Consider the following 23,731-nt stretch of genomic DNA (forward strand, 5'->3'; position numbering starts at 1 on the left):
TACTTTTACAATAATCTCCTGACAGGTGTTAATTATCCTCATTTCTAAAATGAGGAAACTGAGTCTCAGAAAGCTTAAGTTGCTCAAAGTGTCTCACCTAATACATGGAACAATATAAAAAGTGTAACTATGAAGAGCGTATATAGCAACACGAAAAATGTTAAGAGAAATCTGGAAAATAAAAAATTGACTTTAGGCATGAAAAATGTATGTGGATAGAAGCAAAGACGGGAAAATAAAAGCATGTCCTGCATCCGACTGGGGCAAGATGAATGCTTTTACATTTTTGATATTCTTTGCTCTCCTTACAATGTTTGCCCAATACAATAGGGAGGAAATTCTTGTGAAACTATTTCAAATGCTAGTCACCATTTCCTTCTAAAGGATGGTCTTTGTCATGTCAATTTTCGTCCCAAATCCAGCTTTTTCCACGATCAAGTGCAAACCCTGCTCCTTGGCATTTGCACTCTGCATGTCCATCTCCTGGTGGCTTTGCCCCAGCTACTCACACTCTGGCCAGGTCCCACCCTCCATTCATCTCATCCAACATCTAAATGCCTTCCTGACAGTTCAGTAAGCCTAAGGGCTTCTCCAACCACAGCTCCCCCCATCTCTGTGATCCCTGAACAACCTATCATTTCTGATGATTTTTTGTCAACCACTTGACACTTACGCCTGCAAGTCCAAGTTTGTTTGTTTGGTTTTTTTTTTTGGCTGTGTTGGGTCTTCGTTTCTATGCGAGGGCTTTCTCGAGTTGCGGCAAGCAGGGGCCACTCTTCATCGCGGTGCGCGGGCCTCTCACTGTCGCGGCCTCTCCCGTTGTTGAGCACAGGCTCCAGACGCGCAGGCTCAGTAGTTGTGGCTCACGGGCCCAGTTGCTCCGCGGCATGTGGGATCTTCCCAGACCAGGGCTCGAACCCGTGTCCCCTGCATTGGCAGGCAGGTTCTCAACCACTGCGCCACCAGGGAAGCCCAAGTCCAAGTATTTTTATCTTGGCTCCTTATGCCCCAGGAGTGAGTCTGGGTGTGTAAGCAAGGCCAGTCCCACACAGGATGCAGAAGACAAGAGTCCCCACTCTGTGAATGGACGAGGAAGGGAGAGTAAGGAGGACATTCTCTGTGTCCCTCCTGCAGGGTCCAGATCCCCAAGGATTGCCCCAGATGCCAGGGGTGGGCTGCTCAGAGGACCAGGGAAGAAATACTTCCCACCGCTGCAGCCCAGGGAACCTTTCCAGAAAGAGCCTCTTCTGGGCGCCCTGCTCAGCCTGAGGCTGTTCCCGGGGTGTTAGTAAGAAGCCAGTGAATGGCCGCCAGTCCGGCTGCCCTGACAAGAGAAGGGGCGGTTTGGGCGCTGTGTTCGTTAGGTTTCTAGTCTACTCCCAGGCACAGAAGTATTGCAGCTTTAGGCCGATTTAATTATGACTGAACAATTTTTTAAAGTGTAAGAGACTGAAAATGGGGGTTGGGCGGCGGGTTAGGGGAATTTCTCTTCTCACTGGTTTCCACCTTTGCCCAGGGGTGCACAAAATATAAGCCGATCCTCACCCTGGATGTGAGGACCTGGAAGACATACACTCGGGTCAGGAACTTCCGCAAAGGGAGGGCGGGGTGGGAATGCGAGTAGGGACGTGATGGGACGGGTTAGCGATGGCGAGGAGGTGGCGAACCCTCCCGCGCAGAGCCGCTGCCAAACTGCCTAGAAGCCGCCTTCTTTCTGCACAGAGCCAGAGAGGGAACTTCTCAAGGCAGCCGGAAGCCTCGCCGGGCCGAGGTGCGGCAGGCAGGATGGAGCCGGTTTGAGGAGCTTCCCGTTTGACATACCCAACACCTGAGTCTCCTAGTTCACCTAGGATGGGGATCGAGGAAACCAGAATCTCTCGGTCCGGGAGAGGGCCGGTCCCTACGTTTCCGGATGTCAAACTGTGCCCCAGGCTGGTCCCAGGGATCCGCGAAGGTGGCGGCCGCGGGATTCCTAGGCGACTGTGAACCTTCTCCGCGGACTCCCGCGTTACGGTTCTCTCGGCGCGGCGGGGGCGGGGAGACTCGCGGGACGGCCTGAAGGCCCGGCTCCAGTCGGCGGGCTCTCCGGACCACCCGCCCCCGCGCACCCCGGGCGCAGCTCTGCTCCAGGGGCCGCCGGCTCGTGGGGGGGTCCACTCTCCAAGCCCGCCGTGCGCGCGGACACCGCGTGCTCTCGGATTCCCCGCCCTACGACAGCCCGCTGCCCCCGGGACGGCGAGGAGACGCGGGAAGGACCGGCGCGCCCGGCGCAGCTGGACTCCTGAGGGGTCCCACTCTTTTTTTTTTTTTTCCTCCACTGGAAAAGAGGTCCACGAGGGCTCCAAGCAGAGGCGCCAAAGGAGGGCTGCGGCACAACGAGGGACCGTGGTAGGACGAACTGGACCCCCCCTCTGCCCTCCCCGGGCACACGGGGCCCCCCTCCGACGCCCGCGCCCTCCCTGTCCAAGCTGAGCGCCAGGGGCGCGTGCGTCCCCGCCGAGGAGCCGGGATCCCGCGCGTCATGGAAGCAGCTAACCTCTCGGTGGCCTCCACCGGGGTCGCGCCCTTCGCCTGGACCCGAAGCCTAGAGCAACAGCCCAAGCCCCGGCGGGGTCGTCCAGTTGACCCCAGGCGGCGCCGCCCTGCCTGGTCGAGAGCCGCCCTTCTCTATCTTCACGGCGCCGGTGGTGACGCAGCTGGTGCGGCTGGTCGCGGCCACTTTCCTGTGGAACCTGCTGGTCTTGGTCACCATCCTGCGCGTCCGCGCCCTCCACCGTGTGCCGCATAACGTGGTGGCCTCGACGGCCGTGTCGGACGAGCTCGTGGCAGCGCTGGTGCATCACGCCCCTGAGCCTGGCGAGCGAGCTGTCGGCCGGGCGACGGTGGCGGCTGGGCCGGAGCTTGTGCCGCGTGTGGATCTCCTTCGACGTGCTGCGCTGCCCCGCCAGCATCTGGAACGTGGCGGCCATCGCCCTGGCCCGATACTGGACCATCAGGCGCCACCTGCCGTACACGCCGCGCACCCGCCGCCGAGCCTCGGTGCTCCTGATCGCGCTCACCTGGGCCCTCTCCGCGCTCATCGCCCTCGCGCCGCTGCTCTTCGGCTGGGGCGAGGCGAACGACGCTCGGCTCCGGCGCTGCTAGGTGAGCCAGGAACCCTCCTACGCCGTCTTCTCCACCTGGGGCGCCTTCTACCTGCCTCTGGGCGTGGTGCTATCTGTCCACTGGAAGATATACAAGGCGGCCAAGTTTCGCGTCGGTCGCCGCCGCAGGGCTGTGCTGCCGTTGCCCGCCACCGTGCAGGTGAGGCGCGGGTTGAGCAATGGGGATCTGGAGAAGCGGGTCGCTGCGGGAGGAGGAAGCTTGGCGAAAGGGAGAGCTGGCGGTGAAAGTTTGCGCACGCGCGAAAAGGTTGGCCCCCAGCGCAACCGGGGCGGCCGGGGAGTTTGCTGTCTGCTCTCCTGCAGCGCACACCGAGAGGCGCATCACCTGCGCCTGGCGCGCACGCGAAGGGTCCGCCACCTGCGTAGCTGGTGCGCGCGGGAGAAGGGGTTCCAGCACGTGCACACTGGGGCTGGAGCTGGACCCGGCACCGCGGCTGAAGGGGGCGACAGGGGCAGCGTTGCTCGGTAGCGGTGAGGGCACGTCTGATTTCGCTGCGCCCTCTGTTGCTTTTCCCCTGGAGCTATTGTGTCCGTGCGAGTCTTCCGCCGCCAACTTCCTAGTCCCGGCTAGACCAAGCGCGACTGCAGGGGGCTGGGAATACGTCCTGCAGAGGAGCGAATTCCTGTGACCGTTCGCCCCTTATTTAATGTCTCCACTGCGCCCCCGTCCACACCCTGCTGTCCAGAGACGATTCCCCAACCCTATCGGCCAGCTCCCTGCCAAGGCGGAAGTGAGGATAAAAATGAATCCAGGTGTCGCTTTGCTTTCACTGTCCCAACCTCAGTGCTATCTTTCAGTGACTTCGGAACGAGATAGGACCGTGGGTTGAAATCCCAGCTGGGGACATTGGGGCAGTTGCTTAATCTCTGTGGGCTTTGTTTCCTCAACTTTGAATAAGTGAATTCCTACTTCATAGGGCTGTTGGTTTACGTGAGATGAAGCGTGCGAGGCACCTAGCACAGTGCCTGGCAAACGGGGAATGGGGGGCAGAGCTGGCTGGAGGAAGGAGATCCACAGCGCGTTGCCTGGCAATCTACAATGGGCCCGCGCATAAGCCTGGAAATGAATGAGATGGAGGAACCTGCATTTGGCAGAACTTCTCTCCATTGTATTTAGAGTCGGGGCTTTCTGCCTTTTGGCCAGACCCTAACAGATGGCAGTTCCCTCCTCACCCTGGAAGCCCCAAACTCTCCTTTTGAGTGAATGGGGGTTTCAGGCTCTCAGTCCTAGAGAATAACAGGACTTATTGCCCCTTTCCTAATACAATATATGGGCCAGGGAAAGGGGGCATGAGGGGGGAAGGAAAGAGACGGGGTACGTTCTTCTGTTGTTAGTTTTGTTTTACTTTTGAAAGTTAACTCCGATACTTAGGTTATTCAAACGTGTGTATTTTTAAAAGCAGGCGTCTCGCCAACCCGCACGCCCTACATTAAATGGCAGAGGAGTTTTGTAGGATAAAATAGGAATGTCAGCTGGAAAGTGTTGGTAGCGGAGAGCTTTATTCAGAATTAATGATGTCCTTTGAAAGGTCCCTCGGAAATCCTGGGGTGATCATCGCTTTTCTCTCTGCTGGCCGAGGTAGGGCTGGCTTTTACTGGCTACATCAATCCAGTGCGCACCCAGAGAAATCATGGTGAAACGGATGCCAGAAAGGCCTGCCAAGCCTGAGTTGAGTGTTCATTTTTGACAGAACCCATTCAGGCAGGTGATACAAAGCAGATGTACCTGGTCGGGAGCCTGGCCAATGGGGAGGCCACTGGCAGGGAGAAAGAGCTCTAGGAGGCGGGGCAGCGTGGTGCCCTGATTTAGCCACCCGCTGGCGCCACCTGCTGGGGCGAGCCCCTTCCGCACCTTGTGCTGCAAGTCTCTGCTCTAGGACACAGCATTGGTCCAAGTCAGGCTAAGAGTCCTGACTCATATGATGCTGAGATACATCTACAGATGAGATGGGGTTCGAGAACACCCTGCTTCTTTAGGCTCCAGCAAGCTGTCACTCAAACTCCTGGATACTGTTGCTGAGTCAGCATTTGCAAGCTTGCTGACCACAGGACACCCAGACCGAAATTTAAAATAATGTGCCAGGAGTACTCTCTCCATGCGTTCCCCCACCTGCTTTTGTCTGCCCTCCGGGGAAATGAGTCAAGTTGCATTTAGGTCCTGCAAAGTGTCTTTACTGCTTTCTGTGGGTGACGGAAGCACTTAGGAAGGCAGAAGCCCTCTGGTCATGAGACTGTGCACACCCTTCATCTTTTTTCAGGATTCTGTGACTAGGTCCCAACACTAAAATAGTATCAGAAAGGGATCTGCAACAGTGCCTCAATTTTTTAAAGCAGAGAAGGAAAGAAATGCTGACTGAGTTCCCTCTTTCAGGCACTGTGCCACTTTACCTACATCCTCTTATTTAATCCTCAGGGTCCAGACAAATTGGCACTACAGTCTCCGTTCGTCAGGATAAGCTAAGATATGCTGCGTAACATAGAACCCCCAGACTAACAGTTTATCTCACTCTCACTCAAAGTTCAGTGTGGGTCTGCCGGCCCTCCTCCTGCTCAGCTCTCCTCCAGGCGGTGACTCATGGATCCGGGCCCCTTGTCATCCTTTAGCTATGCTGTCCTGAACATGTGGCTTCCAAGGTTGCTGTGGAAGGGGAAGCAAGACCTGCAGATACAGCAACTTTTACCTGCTTTACCCTGAAGTGGCCCTTCGGGTCACAGTCCATTGGCCAGACACGGTGAAAACCTGGGGAGCCTCTGGCTATTTGGTGAACACTAACCGTCTTCGCCACACAGCTCTCATTTTACAGATGACCAAACTCAAGTACCATAAAGTGAGTTCATCTACGACCACACAGTTACGGGGTGGAAAAGCTGAAGTTTGTCCCGGATCTAAAAGTCACTGTTCTTTTTCACCCCTTTTTCAGTATGCCATGCTCTCTCCAGGAACTTAACTTCTGAGCACTGTCACAAGCATCTCACAAGCATCTAGACCTGCATGGGAGAGAGGCAGTCATATCCCAGTCAAGGTGGGTCATGGGGATGTCAACTAAAAAAAAAAGCACAGCCTAAAAGATGAGAAGTATGTTTTATTCAGTGGACTTTCTGAGGACTTAAGCCCGAAGACAGCCTCTCAGGTTGCTCTGAGGGACGGCTCCGAAGAGGTAAGGAAGCAGCCAGGATATATAGAGAAAGCAGGTAGTCGGAACTTCAAAAGATACTGTTAATTAAAGAAAACCTGATATCTTAAGTTTGTTTTTGTTTTTTTATAAATTTATTCATGTATGTATCCATCTTTGGCCATGTTGGGTCCTCATTTCTGCGCACAGGCCTTCTCTAGTTGTGGCGAGGGGGGGCCACCCTTTCAGGCTCTAGAGCGCAGGTCCTGCAGCTGTGGTGCATGGGCCTAGTTGCTCCACGGCATGTGGGATCTTCCCGGACCAGGGTTCGAACCCGTGTCCCCTGTCTTGGCAGGCGATTCCTAACCACTGGGCCACCAGGGAAGCCCCAGATATCTTAAGTTAATGAATTTAGCGCTTGTCTATGTACGGGAAGATGCAAGAGTCTGGGCTCATTGAAATCATCCATTTGATTTGCACCTTAGCTATCTGGGGCCTGTATCCTGCTTTTCTTTGTCCTGAATCCCCTCAGGGTGCACAGTTCCGTGGCTGATGGCTTGAGGGCCGCAATATCCTCTGTTTACTGATATGGCAGACGACATTTTTCATGCACAGGGAGCAGGATCTCAAAAGTATGCCCGTGAACACCTTTCCAGGAGAGCTGAACACAGTTGAGCACAGAGGTACTGCCAGCTTCTCTTGGGAGATGGGATTAACTCCCACCTGCATCCTTTTTTTCAGCCTCATAGACTGAGCACGACACATAGAGTATATTCTGCCCTCACCATGCACCTCCCATGGGTTATGACTGTTTCCTTCTGCCCTGTGCCTTTTACTGCTTAGAAGAAGAAACAAGCAAAGCCAATAGATATGATTTGTTTGGCTTTTAAAATGCGACATCGAACATTTTGTTCTTTTTAATTATCTGATATCTGTGCACAAGTTGATACTGGGGCCATTTTATTCATTAGGCACGGTGAGTACACTACCGAGAGCCAGCATACTTATAGGGGCCCGTGGAAATAGTTTAATTTTAATTTCTTTTAGAGGAAAAAATGAATATAATTGTTAATGAATATGTAATAATGAGCCCAGCCTCGATTATATTAGTCTTTATAATAGTATGGTCATAAAATATAATTTTTAATATTTTTTAATGGAGGAAGGACCCACAGAGGCAAGGATGCCTCAGGCTTGTGAAGGTTATAATGTGGCCCTGGTTGATACCCTTCACTCAATCAATAAACATGTGTTGGGAGACAGTGTGCACAGTGGTTAAGAGCATGGGATTTAGAAGCAAGGAGACCTGGATTTCAATTCTTTTTGTGCCACTTATTAGCACTTCAGCCAAGTGAGTTCATCTCCATCTGCATTCCCCTGTAGGTAAAATGGAAATATTGCCATCTGCCTCTTAAAATTCTTGTGAAGAGTAGATGAGATAATAGTATATATGGAGTGACTAAAATAGTAAAACCCTAAATGATAGCTGCTGCACTATCTTCATTATTATTTTTTGAAATTCTTCTTATAAATTATAAGTAATAAACTATTATTTTATACCTCTTACCATTATAGGTGGGTTTGTTATTTATTTCTTGACAATTAGTGCAAAGCTTAGTGTCTTAAGACCACAAACATGTATGAACTCACAGTTTCCGTGGGGCAGGCATTGGGAATGGCTTAGCTGGGCGGTTCTGGCACAAGGTCTCTTGCGGTTGTAGCTGTGGCTTGTTTGCATGTCTGTTAGCAGGACGTCTCCACAAGGCTGCTTGAGTGTCATCACAACATGGCCGCTGGCTTCCCCTAGTCTGAGACAGTGAAGCAAGGAGGAAACTGCAGTCAGTGCCTTTTATGATCTGGTCTCAGAAGTTATATTCCATCACTTCCCTTATATTCTATCCCTTAGAAGTGAGTCACTAACTCCAGTCCATACTCAAGGGAGGGGGAATTAGGCTTCACCTTTGGGAAATGTGTCAATGAACCCGTGGACGTATTTTAAAACCCCTTCAAAAAGACACACAGATGGGTTCAAGGTTACTTGACTGACTTGTAGTGACCTATGCATCAGACAATGTAATAGCCTTTGAGGTTTCATAGAAATGGTCTCTGCTCTCAAGAGATTAATTTTAGTAAGCTACAATTACAGAATTAATAATAAATTCTTATAGGTGCTTTTCTAGAAATCTGTCCAGAGGGCAGTGATCCCAAAAGACTGATAGTGTACAGGAAAGCACTTTGGAACCTGTAAAGGTCAAAATAAATTTGTAGTATTGAGCTATAGCATTTACGATGACTTGGATCTGAATTTTAGATAATGTTATATTACAAAATATTTGGCTCTCCAGCCCAGTTCCCCACATTAGTAGATTTGTGTTGCGAGCATACAGTATATAAGCCCTAAGTGACCTGAAATCTGTACAGAGCCCTTGACATTTTTGCCACTTTTCCAATGTTTAGTTGTCATCTGTTCCTCTCCAAAGACCAGTGGCTGGTGGGGTTGTGTACAGAATCACGTGTGGGACCTGGGTTCAGTCAGAGCTCACATATGGGAAGAGGATGGTGGAAAATCATCACCCTTGTTCTGATTCCATCTATTAAAAGAAATATGACTGAAACACATTCCCATGCCAGACTGCAAGGTTATTTTAACTTTAGAAAAATAAATTGTATTAATCAAATTGTATCAGTGGTAACAATACATCTGGCTTATGGTTTGATTCTTTTAAGATTGGCACTGAGAGTTTCCAGAACTACTTGGGTGGATGAAGGAGCGTTTTCTCTATACTTTTAGAAACATCCCTGGCTTTCCCCTCCCTATAAACTTCTCCCTTGTTCTCTTACATCATTATGCTCATTCTGTCTCTTTACATCTGCTTCCGTTTCTCTTTTCTCTGATTGGACTGTTGGGGAAGAGTGGAACGGGCAGGGGAAACGAAGGGGGATGTAGATGGGCATGGTGCAGGGATCATGTGTTTTCACCAATGACCTTTAAATCCATGTAGTTCTTGGAGGAGATTGAGCTTCTCAGTGGTAGAATGACATCCAGACTCCATGGTTATTAACCCTTTGGTAAGTCATAGAATTCGTTGAAGACTGAACAAACCTTTGGACTTGCTGTCCAGAAAGACATGTAGGCACTTGCTTGCCCAGCGTGCCTGGGGCACTCCCTGAAGCCCATCTCTGGAGAGTGAACACTCAGCCTTTCCTCCTACTGGCTCTCCCAAGGGTTGGAACCCACAGTGCAGCAGGAACTGGGCCTCTCTGAGGCGGGGCCGTGGTGGTCAGGGGAGCCGTGGCCCCCTAAGAAGGCAGGTCAGAACACTGAGGCTGGACGATGCGTGTGCAAAAGGCAAAACCTCCCCTCTCTCCATGACACCCTCCTTCTGTGCACAGACTCTCTGGCCTGGGAGTCTAGGCACCTCGGGGTAAGAGCTCTTGCCTCAACAGACGACCTTCCATTGGCCTCCACCCATAAAGGGGGGTGACTAGATCCGAGGACATAAGAGCAGAAACAAATGTCGTGTAACTTTAATTAACACACTTGATTACAATTTCCCCTTCTCAGCATTAACTCCAGTGGTGCCTTAGCCATTCCAGGGTGACTAACAGCCCCGCCAAATCCATGTTTTCCAAATATAAGAATAATAGTAATTGTACTTTATATTATCATCATACCCAAAAGTTTAGCAAAACTGTACTCTGTGGTGTATATAATTACCCTCAAGGGAAAATTAATCTTTTTCAAGCCCAGCAGTGCTCTGCTTTTATTTTTTTTTTTACAAGAAAACGTCCTTAATTTATTTTCTGGCTTCTTTTGCACAAGAGAAGCCGCTGAGAAGATTTCCTGGTCTAGTTTGTCAGACTAGCTAGACAGCTCCTGTTTACTTTGAGGGGCTATGTTGGTTAGTTATCTCTTCAAGATGCCTTTAGAAATGCAGCTTGGAGCTTGGTTATCTCAGTGCACCCGGGGCAGAGAGAATGGAGCTCTGGATATTCCAGCTCCTGACCCTCCGAGCTCTGCTTAGAAATGGGGGATTCCAGTGACAGTCCAGATTGCCTTCAGCCGAAATCGGAAATGTCTCAGTGCCCTCTGCCCTCTGCCCTCTGCCCTCTCTCAGATGTTGCAGGGCTTGATGAGTCACTAGGGTTAGTGTGTCTCCTCACACCAGCCTTGTGAAAAGCCTCCCTGTACTGGGTGCCTGACCATGCATCACAATGCAAACTGGTTGGTCCCAGAAGCGATTAGTAACCTTCCTTCTTTCTGCTTTCCTTTTCTAGTTCTCATTAGGTTGTTCATCCGACGACATTAGAGGTTTACATATGTGGCAGCTGGAATTTTTGTTGTTTTAATTGGGGGGGGGAAGGGACAAGGGGACATGAAGCTGGCATTTCTGAGGTCCTGCCATGTACTATTGTCTCACTGTCATCCTTCAGGAAGCCCAGCGTATAGATAAGGTTCTTCGTGGTTGGAGATGTGGAAATGGGGGCTCCGATTGGAATCCTATCTAATCACTAACTTGCTCTGAGCCTTGGTTTCCTCATTCCTTCTTTACTGGCTGCTGTTATAACTGAGTAAGATGGTGTGTGGGGCCACATGGCAAATACTAAACGACTCTCAGGAACTGTGAAGATCTGAGATTTTAGCCTGTTTGCAAGCAAACAAGTCGGCCTACCCTAGTTTACTGGACCCTGGCAGAAGGCAGGAGACCCCCAGATCAGAGTCAAAGGCCTTTATTACTCATGGTACACAGGCAGCACAAGCTTCATGTGTGCGTCCGTTCCCCCTTTCCTTCAAAGTTCCATGGGAGTCACATGGAGTGGCCCACTGGATTGGCATCACAAATAGTAGAGAAACTCCCAGATTAGGGAGCCCAAGTCTGTATTGACTAGGGTTGGCCAATAAGTAAACCTACCCTTTGCTCTTAGGAAACATGAATCTTTTATGATGGGTTGCAAGTAAACCTGCCTTCTTTTCTACTGGGAGACACTATCTCTATCTTCCAAGGCTCTTTGCTCTTCAAACATCCTTGACAAGCTAGTCCAAAACAAGGGCTGCCAGTGTCTTTGCTAGCAAAATGTGCAGAAATGCAAGAGACTTAGAGTTTTCTGCCCCAAATATCTATTTAGTCAGTAAGTGTTTATTGAGATTTTACTGTAGGTCATATATTACAAGGTGCTGGGGACTTTTCAGTGGACGGGACACACGAGGTCCCTGCCCTCCTGGAGTGTTGATCGTGACACAATATTCAGAATGATGATTCAGAATCTGTGCCCTGATATCAGAGTGCTTATGGGAATGGTGGGACAGAATATTTGAAATTGGGACTTGATGGGGAATTCCAGTATGTAGTCCCTATATCCACAGTAGGTGATTCATAAATCTCTGAGAATATATTGTCTGGCTGATTTGGTCCTTAATTAATTTTAGGTGGAAAAGCCTCAGACTCTTTGGAGATGTTTAGGTGAACTCATCTTTTAGGTCATGTCCCCTTCCTCTTTCCTTCCCTTCCCTGGCAGAAAGAAACCATACAGGCCTGGAACCAAACAGGCTGGGCAGGCACCTTGGTTCTGCTTTGCCCTGCTTGTGTGGCCTTGGCCATGACATCTGATGTCTCCAAACTTCTGTGTGTCCAGAGCACCTGTCCTTTTACAGCAGGACCAAAAAGTGGCAGGTGCTACTGGTTGTGTGCCTTCAACAGTCCATATTTTTGCCTTCAGATTAGTGGATTCTAAGCCAGCGTCAGAGGCTTCTTAAACCTGAATGGTCAGTTTTCCCACAGGTGTACAGAGGAAAGTCAGGGCAAAGAGGCTGAGGAGACACCCAACCAAAGAGGAAAGACAGAGAAGCTCAGGGATGGCCCCAGAGCTGGTTGCTAGAGCTCCTAGACATTTCCTAGGAAGCCGTAGATGTCCATTCTGAAAGCATCCCAAGCACAAATGTGATCCTAAGATAGGTTCTGTGTTTTCTCAACTGTAAAATGGAGATAATCCCTCGAAGGATTGGTGTGAGGATGAATCAAAGTCATTCGTTACAAGTGTTTAGCATAGTCTCTGTTTTACAGTGGCTTTTCTGGAGTTGTTCTTAGTGTCTTTTGGTTTACTGTTGGATATTACATTTCAAATGAAAAAAGCCAACCTTGTCAGTCTCCTAGCAAACCAGGGGGACTGCCTTTTCTTTCTACTACCTTTTCTGTTTCTCTTCCCCCAGGATCCCTTTGAACTGAACTGACCCCATGTCTTTACTTCTGTAGCATAACAAGGATTTGGAATTGCATTAACCCAGGGAGGAACTCAAGTGCCTGGGAGGTCATTGAGGTCAGCGGAGAAATGGCTGGGAAAGTGCCCATTAATGAGCTGAGTGGGAGAAAGACAAACATCACCTGACACTTCCTCTTGTGCTCTGACACTACTTTTCCCTCCGGAAAATGGACTGCTACGATTCACGGGGTGATTTCAGGGTGACACGTTTTATCCCCCAGGCTTCCTTTGGTGGATGATGGTGGTCTACTGTGAGGGAATTGGTCAGTGTTATCTCTTCTAAAGGGGAGAGGTGACCTGCAACTCCCACCTGTCTTGGGGGGACCAGAAACCTTGGGACGGCTCATTAAAGAGGGGGTGCCCGCTGGTCCCCAGAGGGTGTGTGTTTGCCAAGACAGGCCTTTGTAAGGGGCAGAGGGATGGAGAGGAGGGAAGTGCTGGTTGGTCTCCACTAGAGACCTTTTCCTTCTCTCTCTCCAAGTGGCAGCGGGAAGATGCTAGGTTTACACTAACAAAGGAAAGGACTCAACTTTGTCCATATCGCCATGATCTGTTTCAGGCTGACCTAGTGATTTTCTGAATAAATAGAGATGAGGGTGGGGAGGAGTAGCAGAGACCAAGAATTTGAAGGTAGAGCTGAGGATGAGGAGCCCCAGGTGTGCCAGGTCAGACCACGTGGTCGCCTTCTTGGCTCCCACCGTCCTGCCCCAGGCGAGAGGAGACAGGGCTCTTCCTTCTGTGGACGCTGTGAAGTGCCCCGCGGTTGGGTGGCTCTCCTGATGCCTGCTTCCAGTTGTGTCTGGGAGGGAAACTAGATGCAGTCCTTGCCTGGGAGCCCCTTGCCTCTGAGTTTTCTCCAGCATCATGACTGGCAGCATTCCGGGAAGGAAGAGAACTGCAGGTACAGACCATGCTGTTGAAATGGCAACTTAGCAGCTGTTTCCTGGGCACCTGTCAGGTACCAGGTGGTGTTGCCAGGCAGGTACCGTACAAGGAAGACCCAGGCCTGCCCTTGCTCAGCTTGGCCCCGAGGGGTGCCACATATAACACCCATGATCACACACATTGCTACAAAGGAGGGGACATGGTACCAAATCACAGGGAGATGTGACTGAGTTTAGAGGGGTGCTGACTGAAAGAAAAAGCACAACGTGAGAGTTGTGACTTAAGTTTTATTTGGGGCAAAATGAGGACTATAGCCTGGGAGACAGCATTTCAGATAGCTCTGAGAAACTGCTCCAAAGAGGCAGGGGGGAAGGGCAGTATATATGTGATTTTGGTGAAGGGGGAGTACATACAATCAAGCACATATTTTTTTGCAGAAGGTTTCTGCTAGTCACGAGGAGCAGTCGTCACCATGAAGGATTTTAGTGCTTTTCTATATATGAGGCAATGCAAGAATTGGGCTCATAAAATCCTCTCCTGAAAAGACCTGTTCTGCCACTTTTTCCCAGAGCAAAGAGGGCCTCATTCCTGCTCTCCACCCCGAACGCCTTTCAGGGGGTGTTGAAAGTCAGCCGCAGCAGCGGCTCATGATTTAATCCTTGTAGAGGTAGATGGCAAGTGCCAGTTTGTAGTTGACAGGGGCAGGAAGGCCGCTCTGAGAGGGCTGGTGGCCTTTAAGCTGAGACTCATCAAAGAATGGGGGTACAATGGAATATTACTCAGCCATAAAAAGAAACGAAATTGAGTTATTTGTAGTGAGGTGGATGGACCTAGAGTCGGTCATACAGAGTGAAGTAAGTCAGAAAGAGAAAAACAAATACAGTATGCTAACACATATATATGGAATCTAAGAAAAAAAAAAAAGGTCATGAAGAACCTAGGGGCAAGACGGGAATAAAGACACAGACCTACTAGAGAATGGACTTGAGGATGTGGGGAGGGGGAAGGGTAAGCTGGGACGAAGTGAGAGAGTGGCATGGACATATATACACTACCAAACGTAAAATAGATAGCTGGTGGGAAGCAGCCGCATAGCACAGGGAGATCAGCTCGGTGCTTTGTGACCACCTAGAGGGGTGGGATGGGGAGGGTGGGAGGGAGGGAGATGCAAGAGGGAAGAGATATGGGGACATATGTATATGTATAACTGATTCACTTTGTTATAAAGCAGAAACTGACACACCACTGTAAAGCAATTATACTCCAATAAAGATGTTAAAAAAAAAAAAAGAATGGGGGTGAGAGGGTGGATAGTGTGCCTGAGGCTCCTGAAATGGTAGCTAATTATCACCACAAAGGCATTCGCAGCTTGTTTATTTTAAGCTAAGCAATACAAAATTATCTCCCAATTTAAAGTGAATCCCTTAGCACAGGAGCGTATAATTTCTTGCAGTATTGATGTTTACAGGCTGCCTCTCCCGGGAACTTTGTGAGGGGCAGGCCTGGGGCAGGCCTGGGTTTGCTCTATCCGGGGCCCTAGTCCCAGCCCCGCCCGCCTCCACGAGTATTGAATGGTGAGTGCCGTGCACCCTACGCGTTCCCAGTTCCCGACCACGGGGACTTGGTCGCCCGGCTTCCCAGGTCGGGGAATGCCTCGGCCGGCGGGGCGGGGGCTCAAGCCAGGGTGTGACACCAAGGCGCCAGCTCTTAACCGTCTCCCCGTCCCCCGCTTTTTAGATCATATTATTGGACATTGTAGGGACCACCACTCTCACTCCCTGAAGAGCCTTCAGAATTTATTTTAACCTACGGTTTCAAGGACTTTTTCGCCTAATATTTACTGATGGAGCATGGGATCAATGCATCTTGAGTGAGGCAGGAGGGGAGGGGTCGGCCAAGGTTGGAGTGGCCTCATGTCGCTGTACCATCTGATGATACGTTTTATTTCTGAATTCCACGTTTCCTTTGTTCCCAGGTGAAGGAGGCCCCTCCCGAGGCTGAGATGGTGTTCACGGGGGTGGCCTTTCAGTTGAACAGAGCCTCGTGGCGGAAGCATGAGGAGAAGCGGGCAGCCGTGATGGTGGGCGTTCTCATCGGCGTGTTCGTGCTGTGCTGCAGCCCCTTCTTCCTGACGGAGCTCATCAGACCCCTCTGTGCCTGCAGCCTGCCCCCCCATCTGGAAAAGCGTATTCCTGTGGCTTGGCTACTCCAACTCTTTCTTCAATCCCCTGATTTACACGGCATTGAACAAGAACTACAACAATGCCTTCAGGAAACTTCTCACCAAGCAGAGATGAACCCAGGGCTTGGAGAGACACGCAGGTAGGGTCGTGGGGAGGGAACCGGGATCTCTCCCCTTCACCCGAGATCTGGGTGGGAGCCTTCCCCACAGCTGAGTATTAATGACGTTTGGGAACCACACCACTTGGGCCTGGACTATAGGAGCAGCAGTGCCAAAGGTTCTCCAGAAAAACAGCAAATGGTTGGCAAGCGTGCAGCTATGTCCTCTTGCCGTGTATGTGGCAGACATTGCTAATTGATCTCGGCACATCTCCCCACTGAGGAGGAACTTGGCCTCAGAATCCTCTTCAGACAGACCACCAGGCGGTTACTGCAAATTGGCTAGAATTCATACAAGAGTCAAAGCTGATTTGCCCTTCCTTTATCTAATTAGCATATTCCTCAGCACAGGGCCCCAGTGGCCTGTTTGGTGGCCCACTCAGGAGCCTGTCTTCTTTGTGAAACAGCCCTCCCCTAACCCTTATCCACCCAATTCAACTTATCTTTCCCAAATTCCAAGGCAGTGTATCCCAATTTGGGTGACAAGGATTATCTGAACTTGATTGTTTTCTACAAAAATTGTCCAGTTCAACCCATATCTACTGAATCAGACTTGCAAAGAAGAGGTCTGGTAATTTATATTTTATTAAGTTCTCTAGATGATCTTTTTTTTCATCAGTGAGAGACACTGCTGGATGCTTAGGCTGCTCTTTAGAGCAATTAAATTGGCATTTCTGGGGGGTACAATCCGGGCAGTAGTGCTTTTTAAAGCTCCCTGGGTGATTCCACTGTGCAGCCAGCACTGGGAACCCCTGGTGAGGCCTTTCCTCTGCTTCTGTGCAAGGGAGAGCAGCTGTGAGAAATGCTTCCATTACTTCACCATTCTGACTCGTATACGTAATAAAGTACTTCTGAAGCATTCATTTCTGGGTTCACAATCATTCACATGTGATTGGTCACACACACGGATACATGTTCGTGTGGACACACACTCACGTGTACGTCACTGCGATGGGGAAAATGTCTGTTGTGAAACTAAAACACAGACACCACCACCAACCCCTCCCCCTCAAAACTGCCACAGTGAATCTTGGCCTTCCTGAAAATGTTAAATGTGGCCCAGGTATGGAGGAATCCAAGGGCCTTGATGAGGGGGGTGCCTGGACTAAGTCATCTTGGCCAGAGTCTACCTGATTTTGGAGGTGGCTGGCTGCCTATTGATTAGGTGTTTTAATTTACATGAAACAGTTCACCCCACCATTGGCTCACTTGATGTCTGAGGTATGCAGACCATCTTTCAACTTACACTATAGAGTATCTGTACTTTGGAGTTTATCAGAATATAGGTCCACTGGGCCTTTTCCAAAATCTTTGGGACAGATAGAATCCCTTTTTAAGTTTTAGAAATGCAATATGGTGTGTAATCCATAGATTAATTAATACCCCCAGCTGGTCTGGGCCAGCAGCCTCTAATCAAACACATGGGTACTTCTGCAGTAAAATGCATGAATATTTACACTGTGAGAAAAGAACTAAAAATAACCTCACACTGGGTCAGATCAGATTTTATCATCAAATGAGTTAGAAACAACCTTTGTTTCCTGAGCTTTCTGTGCTTTGCTATTGAGGACCCGTATAACCTCAAGCCATCTGAAGTCCCAAGCTTGCTCAGCCCTGCTGAGAGGAGGGATTCTGCAGGGAGTCTGGGAAGTGTACGTGGTCCAACCATTCCTTTGTTGCTAGAGGACGGGACATGGCCCCTAGGACAGCCTTCTTGGAGTCGTATTTTGGAAATATGTTCTTCTAAGGTGCTTCAAGAAATAGTCTTATGAAACTTATCAATGCCTTTCACATAAAGCTGTAGTTGAAGTCATCTGACTACACTCTTTGTGAAGGCATGTTTTCTTATGATAATGGAAACTTTTAATTGACCATGTTTCCGTTTTTATTCTGATCAGGAGGCAGAACCAAATTTATGGCTTAACTTTGGAATCTATGTAGGAAGGGGTAACCTACTTGTGTCTGATGTTCCTAGCCAGCCTATAATCCCAATTCTTATTTAGGTTCTCCCTATTCTAGCGTTTTATGTCTTATTTGTACTTTACCATCATATTCTGTGTATTTCCTACAGGCTGCCTCAAATCCTCTGTGAACTGAGACGGGGAAGAAAGGACCGGGAGATGACTGACAAGCTGGATGCAGTGGAAGAGGTGGACACATCATTACTGATCAGATGGCGTCCTCAAACATCGTCACCGGTGGGTTTTAAGGGCTATGAGCTCAAGCTTGGGGCTAGTGAGGATTCTCCTCTCTTGGTTGAAAGATGCTAGGTGGTGTTAATGGTCTTCTCCCCGTCCCTCCCCTCATAAAACACACAACCAGGAATACATTTAACAGTACTCTTTATTGAGCACCCACCACGTGCAGCTGCTATACTAGGTTTCATATACAAATACTCGTTTAATCCTATGTCTATCCTACAAGGTAGGTACTGTCCTCATTTAATCATGTTCCAAGAGGGTGAGAAGCTTGCCTGTGGTCACACAGCACATGGTAGAACAGTACCTGGACTCAAGTCTGCCTGAATCCAAACATGGGAAAGTGAAGGAAACACAACAGAAATCTGACTGGACTCCATGTTTCAATGTTGGCTTGCATTCCGCAGCACGGGACCCACACCTGGTGTAGTGGCCCCACTTGCATTGTTCTGGTTGGATTTCAGGCAGGAGCCTTAGAGGAAGAGTCTAGGTATGGTTGGGGGGTGGGGAGGGGAATGCAAGTTTTTGGTTTACTCTCACTATTGGATAGGATGCTTTATCACTGTGTTCATTTGGCCTGGGCTTTGACTTAATGCAGGATCATTATGGAAGCATCCCAGGCAGAAGGAATCATTTATGTTGAGTTCTTCTTGAAAGGGAGTTGTTGGCCGGCTAACTTGATGGCAATTTCTGTTGGATCTTTCAGAGTTGAACTTTTTCTTCAGTTAGTGAGGCCTTCCCTGACTACTCACTATAATTACAAAATGCTCAGTTTCTGAGACAGAGCAGTTGATGATTAACTTTATGTAAGGATGTACTTGTAATTCCTTTCAATACAGAGTATCAGAAGTAGAAATCTATAGACAAACTAATGGATTTACAATAAACATTGCAGGAACTCCCTTAAGCCTAATGTCTCCGTTCTGCCTCAAATCTCTCTGCCTGTAGGACATGAGGGAGACAGGGTTGGGAGGCTGTAAGAGGAATTAATCTCTTCCTTGCCAGAATTTATTTGCTGATTAAGTTATCACTAAAGGGTCTTCATGTCCAAATCCAATTCCATAAAGTTCCAGGCCTGTAGGGTGGGTGTGGCTAACCTCATAGTTTTATTTTGTAAATTCAGTCCTGCATAAAGTATGCTCCTTTTCTCCCCTTTATCGCAGCCTCCATGTTTCTTCGGGCGTGCCTGAAGGGAATCTGGATTCTGCTCACGACTGCTGTCCTCTGTGAGCATCTCTTCCACATGTGGGTACCACCCCCGGAAGCCCTCTCTTCTGGCCTCTGGCCTTCTCCCTCCACACTGAAGCTGGATGATACAGAGAAGTGTCTTTTAAACTCCAGGTCACAACTTGTCATGAAATCAGTTGGTGATCATCTCAGACAGCTGTGTTCTCAGTGTCTGTACACAATCACTATAGAATCTGGGTGGCGCAGAGCGACAAGCCTTCACTCCCTGCTAAGGTGTCTGTGAGTTGCTGGGATTTCACTGATCCAGGGTGGGCTCTTCTGGGCTCAGCTTCAAGCTGCGGGTTGGTCTCCATGTATCTCTGGACCTTCTCGGGCCAGCAGGGTAAGTTCTTTTCCAGAGAGATGTGCAAGGGGACAAGCCCGGCACACAGCACATTCTCAAACCTTTGCTCCTATCAAGGCTGCTAATAACCCACAGACCAGACCGAGCCCAAAGTCAAGGGTGGGGAAGCACATTCCATCTGCCAGGGTGCCGTGACAAACGTGTCCGCCCTGGGGAGTGAAGAATGCAATCCAATAATTCAATGCTTAGCATTTTCCAGAAGTTACGTAGGACAGGAAAAACAGCAGAGTGTAGTGTGGAAAGGGTAAGCACTGTCTCATAAAACCCCTTCCAGGCATGTTTCCGCTAGATTATCAGTCACCGCTTAGCCGGACTCCCCACTTCTGTCCTTGGCCCCCCTGCAGTCCGTAGTCAGCACAGCCGCCAGAGGGGTCTCTCCTGAAATCTTCTCAAAACCCTCCAGTGGTTTCCCACGCAGGACCCCTTCCTGCTCCTCGGACTCACCTGCTGGGCCTGCTCCTACCTACACCTTGACACTTGCTACTCCCTCTGCCTGGAATTCTCTTCACACGGTATCTATCTATGTGATTCATCCCTTCACTAGTAGTGAGGTTTTGTTTATTAATATTTATTTAATGCTAAGAACACAGATATCCTAAAGAAGGGGCTGACAATTAAAGAACAGTCTCTTTTTTTTTTCTAAATAGGATTCTCGTAATAAAACCACTAGTGATTCAAACCTCTAAAACAGAAAAGCACACAAATCTAGAAAAATGCACAACATATTTTTTCTCTTACTGGAATTAATCTGACAGCACCTAAATATTATCTTTAAGAAAGAGCAATATTAAAATTGTGCAAAGAGACAGTACCCATAACTTTTAAACCATGAAACCAGTACCTGGCTTGTAATCAAATGAAAGCATGTAAAACAGTCTGCAGTTTATAGAATCGAAAGAAAATCAGGGTGACTAAAAAGTGAAAGAAAGGCAATTAGGCACAGGAGATACTCTGTAAAGCAGGATGTCTACTGCAAGCTTGGATGAAATCAGGAGGCTCTGAACGCCGAGAATCACTGATCAGACGGATAAAATGTGGCATCTATGATAGGCAGCAAATTATCTGGCTGTCTGGTAAAACTTCCAGAATATAAACTGAGGTAGTTTTCAGTAAAGAATGCAAAGTAGTATCCCCTGCCTACGCATTATAAAATTGCAGCCATCACCACCAAACCAGACACTTTGCTGGTTTGCTTAGTCAGCACACTGAAGCAAAATGCGATAACGTACGTGTTACCTGTTTGTACACTTTCCCCTCAGGAGTGTACCTCTAGGAAAACAGGTTCCTTTGCCTGCTTGGGTCTATTCCCAGGGCCTGACCCCGAGCAGAAGCTCAAATATTTGTTGGTTGAATGAATGAGTGAACAGGGATTTATTTTTTCTCATGGAATAAGAAATAAGGAGGCAAGCGGTCCCCACGTTGGTTCGGAAGCTCGTCGTGCCTTCAGGGAGCCAGGCTCCTTCCAGCCTTTCACTCAGGGTGCCGGCTGTCCTGTCCGATGGTCTGGAAATGGCGAAGGCTGCTCCAGCGCCCTGCTCCTCCCCAGCCACCTGCGGAACAGAAGCGCTTCTCTGCATCTCGTGTTGATCATCAGCAGGAAGGAGGTCTCCTCCGTATTGGCCGTAACTGGGCTAGACACCCAATTACGTGCATGTCTGTAGACCAATTCTTGGCAAACAGAAATAGAATTCTCATGACTCTTTTAGGACAGCTGTCGCGATTCCTCTCCTGGGGCTGGACACATTGCCGCCCAGAGCTGGACAAAATTGGTTCCGCTGGCCAGGAAAGGGATCACCCACATCAGGTTTCCACAGAGGACAGGCGCAACTCCCCCGGACCATGACTCAGAGGTCCCCTCTCCATCTTTTAAAGCCCGAAAGCCAGAGCAACACGGGTTGTGCTGTGATCCTCATGAGACAGAGGCAACCGTACAGCAGGCCTGGTCTGTTCCCGGGATGCAGTCACTTCACCGTCCCCCCGACCGCGTCCCCCTCCCTGCCACCCAAACCCACTCACGTAATCAGAGCAGAGCCACTCTCACTGCTTCGTCTCCCCGGAGCTGTTCCTCCGGAAGAGGAGGGCGCCCGCTTCGCTTCTCTATTTCCCCCAAGACCCAAGACAAGGAGATTAACTACTTCGGGCTCAAGGACTTTCAATTCCTAAAGAAAGCAGATGTAGTGAACGAGAATCTAATGTCCTGTTTCTATTATTTAGAATAGTAAACAAAGTTAAAATTTAAAAACTTTATTTTTTGAATAGATAATACATGTACATGGTACAATATGCAAAAGGTATAAAAGGTACACAGTGAAAAGTCCCCCCCAGCCCTCCTCCCAGAGGCACGCAAGGCTGTCAGGTTCCCGTGGATCCCTTCAGAGGCGCTCTATCTGCACACACACGTACGGACACGCACAGCCACAGGCATTTTCTCCATCCCCTTCCATTTTTTTTCTTTTTTTTTTTTTTTTAGAAACAAACACTAGTAAGCCAAGAGCCTCTTTTTCCCCACTTAACCATGCATCTTAGGGATCATTCCATGGCAGTACATACAGAGTGGCTTAATATTCCATTGTATGGATTTGCCACAATTTATTTAACCATTGCCCTATGTTGGTGGTAGTTTCCAACTTTTTACTATTACAAATAATGCTGCAATGAAAATCCTTGTATATAGGAAAAATCCTTACAAGTAGCATGGCTGGCCCGAAAGATTGGTGCATTTGCACTTTTGATAGGAATTGTCAGACTACCCTCCACGGGGATGTACTGCTCATACTTCTGTATCCAGAATGCTGTATCCCGGGGCTGCTTCCCACTTCTTGGTTTCACGTGGCTCAGTCATTTCAACCAGACAAGTTACCTTTATGCATGGCTTACTTTGAGCCAAAACATACTCATGACCCGATCACTGACAGTAATGTGCTTCCTTTCTTCCCCCTTCCCCCCATCTACATGGGGAGAAGATACTTCTGTAAAACGTAATTCCTTTGAATAGGCCTGAAACCTCTGACACCTTTCTCATCCCAACCATCAAGCTTAGAGTGTAACAAAGACTCTGGGATCCTCTGAAGCTGCTGAATAAAACTGCCTCCTTGTTCTCAAGCTAAGCATAAAGTAGATGAAAGGTTCAATCTAAACTTTGCTAATACGGGGATGCATAGCTGCAATGTGGAGAAGCTGTTTTATCCAGCCAGAATTTCCTGATCATCCACTCTAGCCAGATGCCGAGCAGACCGCGGGGAACAATACAGGCCAGGTGCCTGCATTTGCTGCTCTTACACACCAGAGGGGAGGGCAGGCGACACACGTCGCGGAAGACTACATAAGAGTCCGGCAGTGACGCGTGCCATCAAGACAGCGCAGGGGAGAGGGCAGTGTGTGGTCAGGGCTGCAGGCTGACACTGAGGGGTCTGTGTGAGCAGCGGGGGGGGGTCTGGGAAAGCCCTTGCCCACCATCTGGGAGGGAGGGCAGTCCAGGCAGAGGCAAAGCAGGTGTGAGCCTGGCACTTTTGAGGAACTGACGTAAGGCTGACGCGGAGAACCCGTCGTGGTCCCCACGCTGCCAAAGAGGCTGCAGACCAGCCACTAAATCTCCCCTAATGTTTTTACACATTTATTGTGAGAACAGGGGAGACCATAACATTATTTTTTAGTAGCATTTTCAGCCTATCACCATGTGCTGTGAGAGGGAATGCTGTGCGCTGGCGGAAAAGGACCAAGAGAGGGCCTGGGGACTCTGAAGACGCATCACACAAGGCCCCTCTCCCGGCCAGTGCCCAGCCACCCGGACAGACAGCGGGCCCTCACCCTACGTGGGCTCTTCACCATCGGCTCTGCAGCAAGTCGTGCTTTCCTTGAGGCCAACGCTGGCCATGTGCGACTCATAAAGTACCTCCTTCCTCAGAGTGTGTTCTAAGCCAGGGATCCCCGACTCCCGGGGCGGTAGTGGTCCGGGGCCCGTTAGGAACAGGGCCGCACACAGGAGGTGAGCGGCGGGCGGGCGGGCAAAGCTTCCTCTGCTGCTCTGCATAGCTCCCCATCGCTCGCATCACCGCCCGAACCATCCTCCCGCCCCCTTCTGTGGAAAAACTGTCTTCCACGAAACCGGGCCCTGGTGCCAAAAAGGCTGGGGACCGCCTACTAACTGCAGCTCAGGCTCCGCCTAGTAACTGTCAGCACATG

The 23,731-nt window shown here is 49.4% G+C and overlaps 1 pseudogene; it reads left to right on the forward strand.

Moving 5' to 3' along the window:
* The first annotated feature begins 2,521 nt into the window (after positions 1-2,521).
* Positions 2,522-22,014, forward strand: LOC103005589 (5-hydroxytryptamine receptor 5B-like; annotated as a pseudogene).
* Positions 22,015-23,731: the final 1,717 nt, after the last annotated feature.

The sequence above is a fragment of the Balaenoptera acutorostrata genome, unplaced genomic scaffold (assembly GCF_949987535.1).
Source record: "Balaenoptera acutorostrata unplaced genomic scaffold, mBalAcu1.1 scaffold_351, whole genome shotgun sequence".
Lineage (NCBI taxonomy): Eukaryota > Metazoa > Chordata > Mammalia > Artiodactyla > Balaenopteridae > Balaenoptera > Balaenoptera acutorostrata.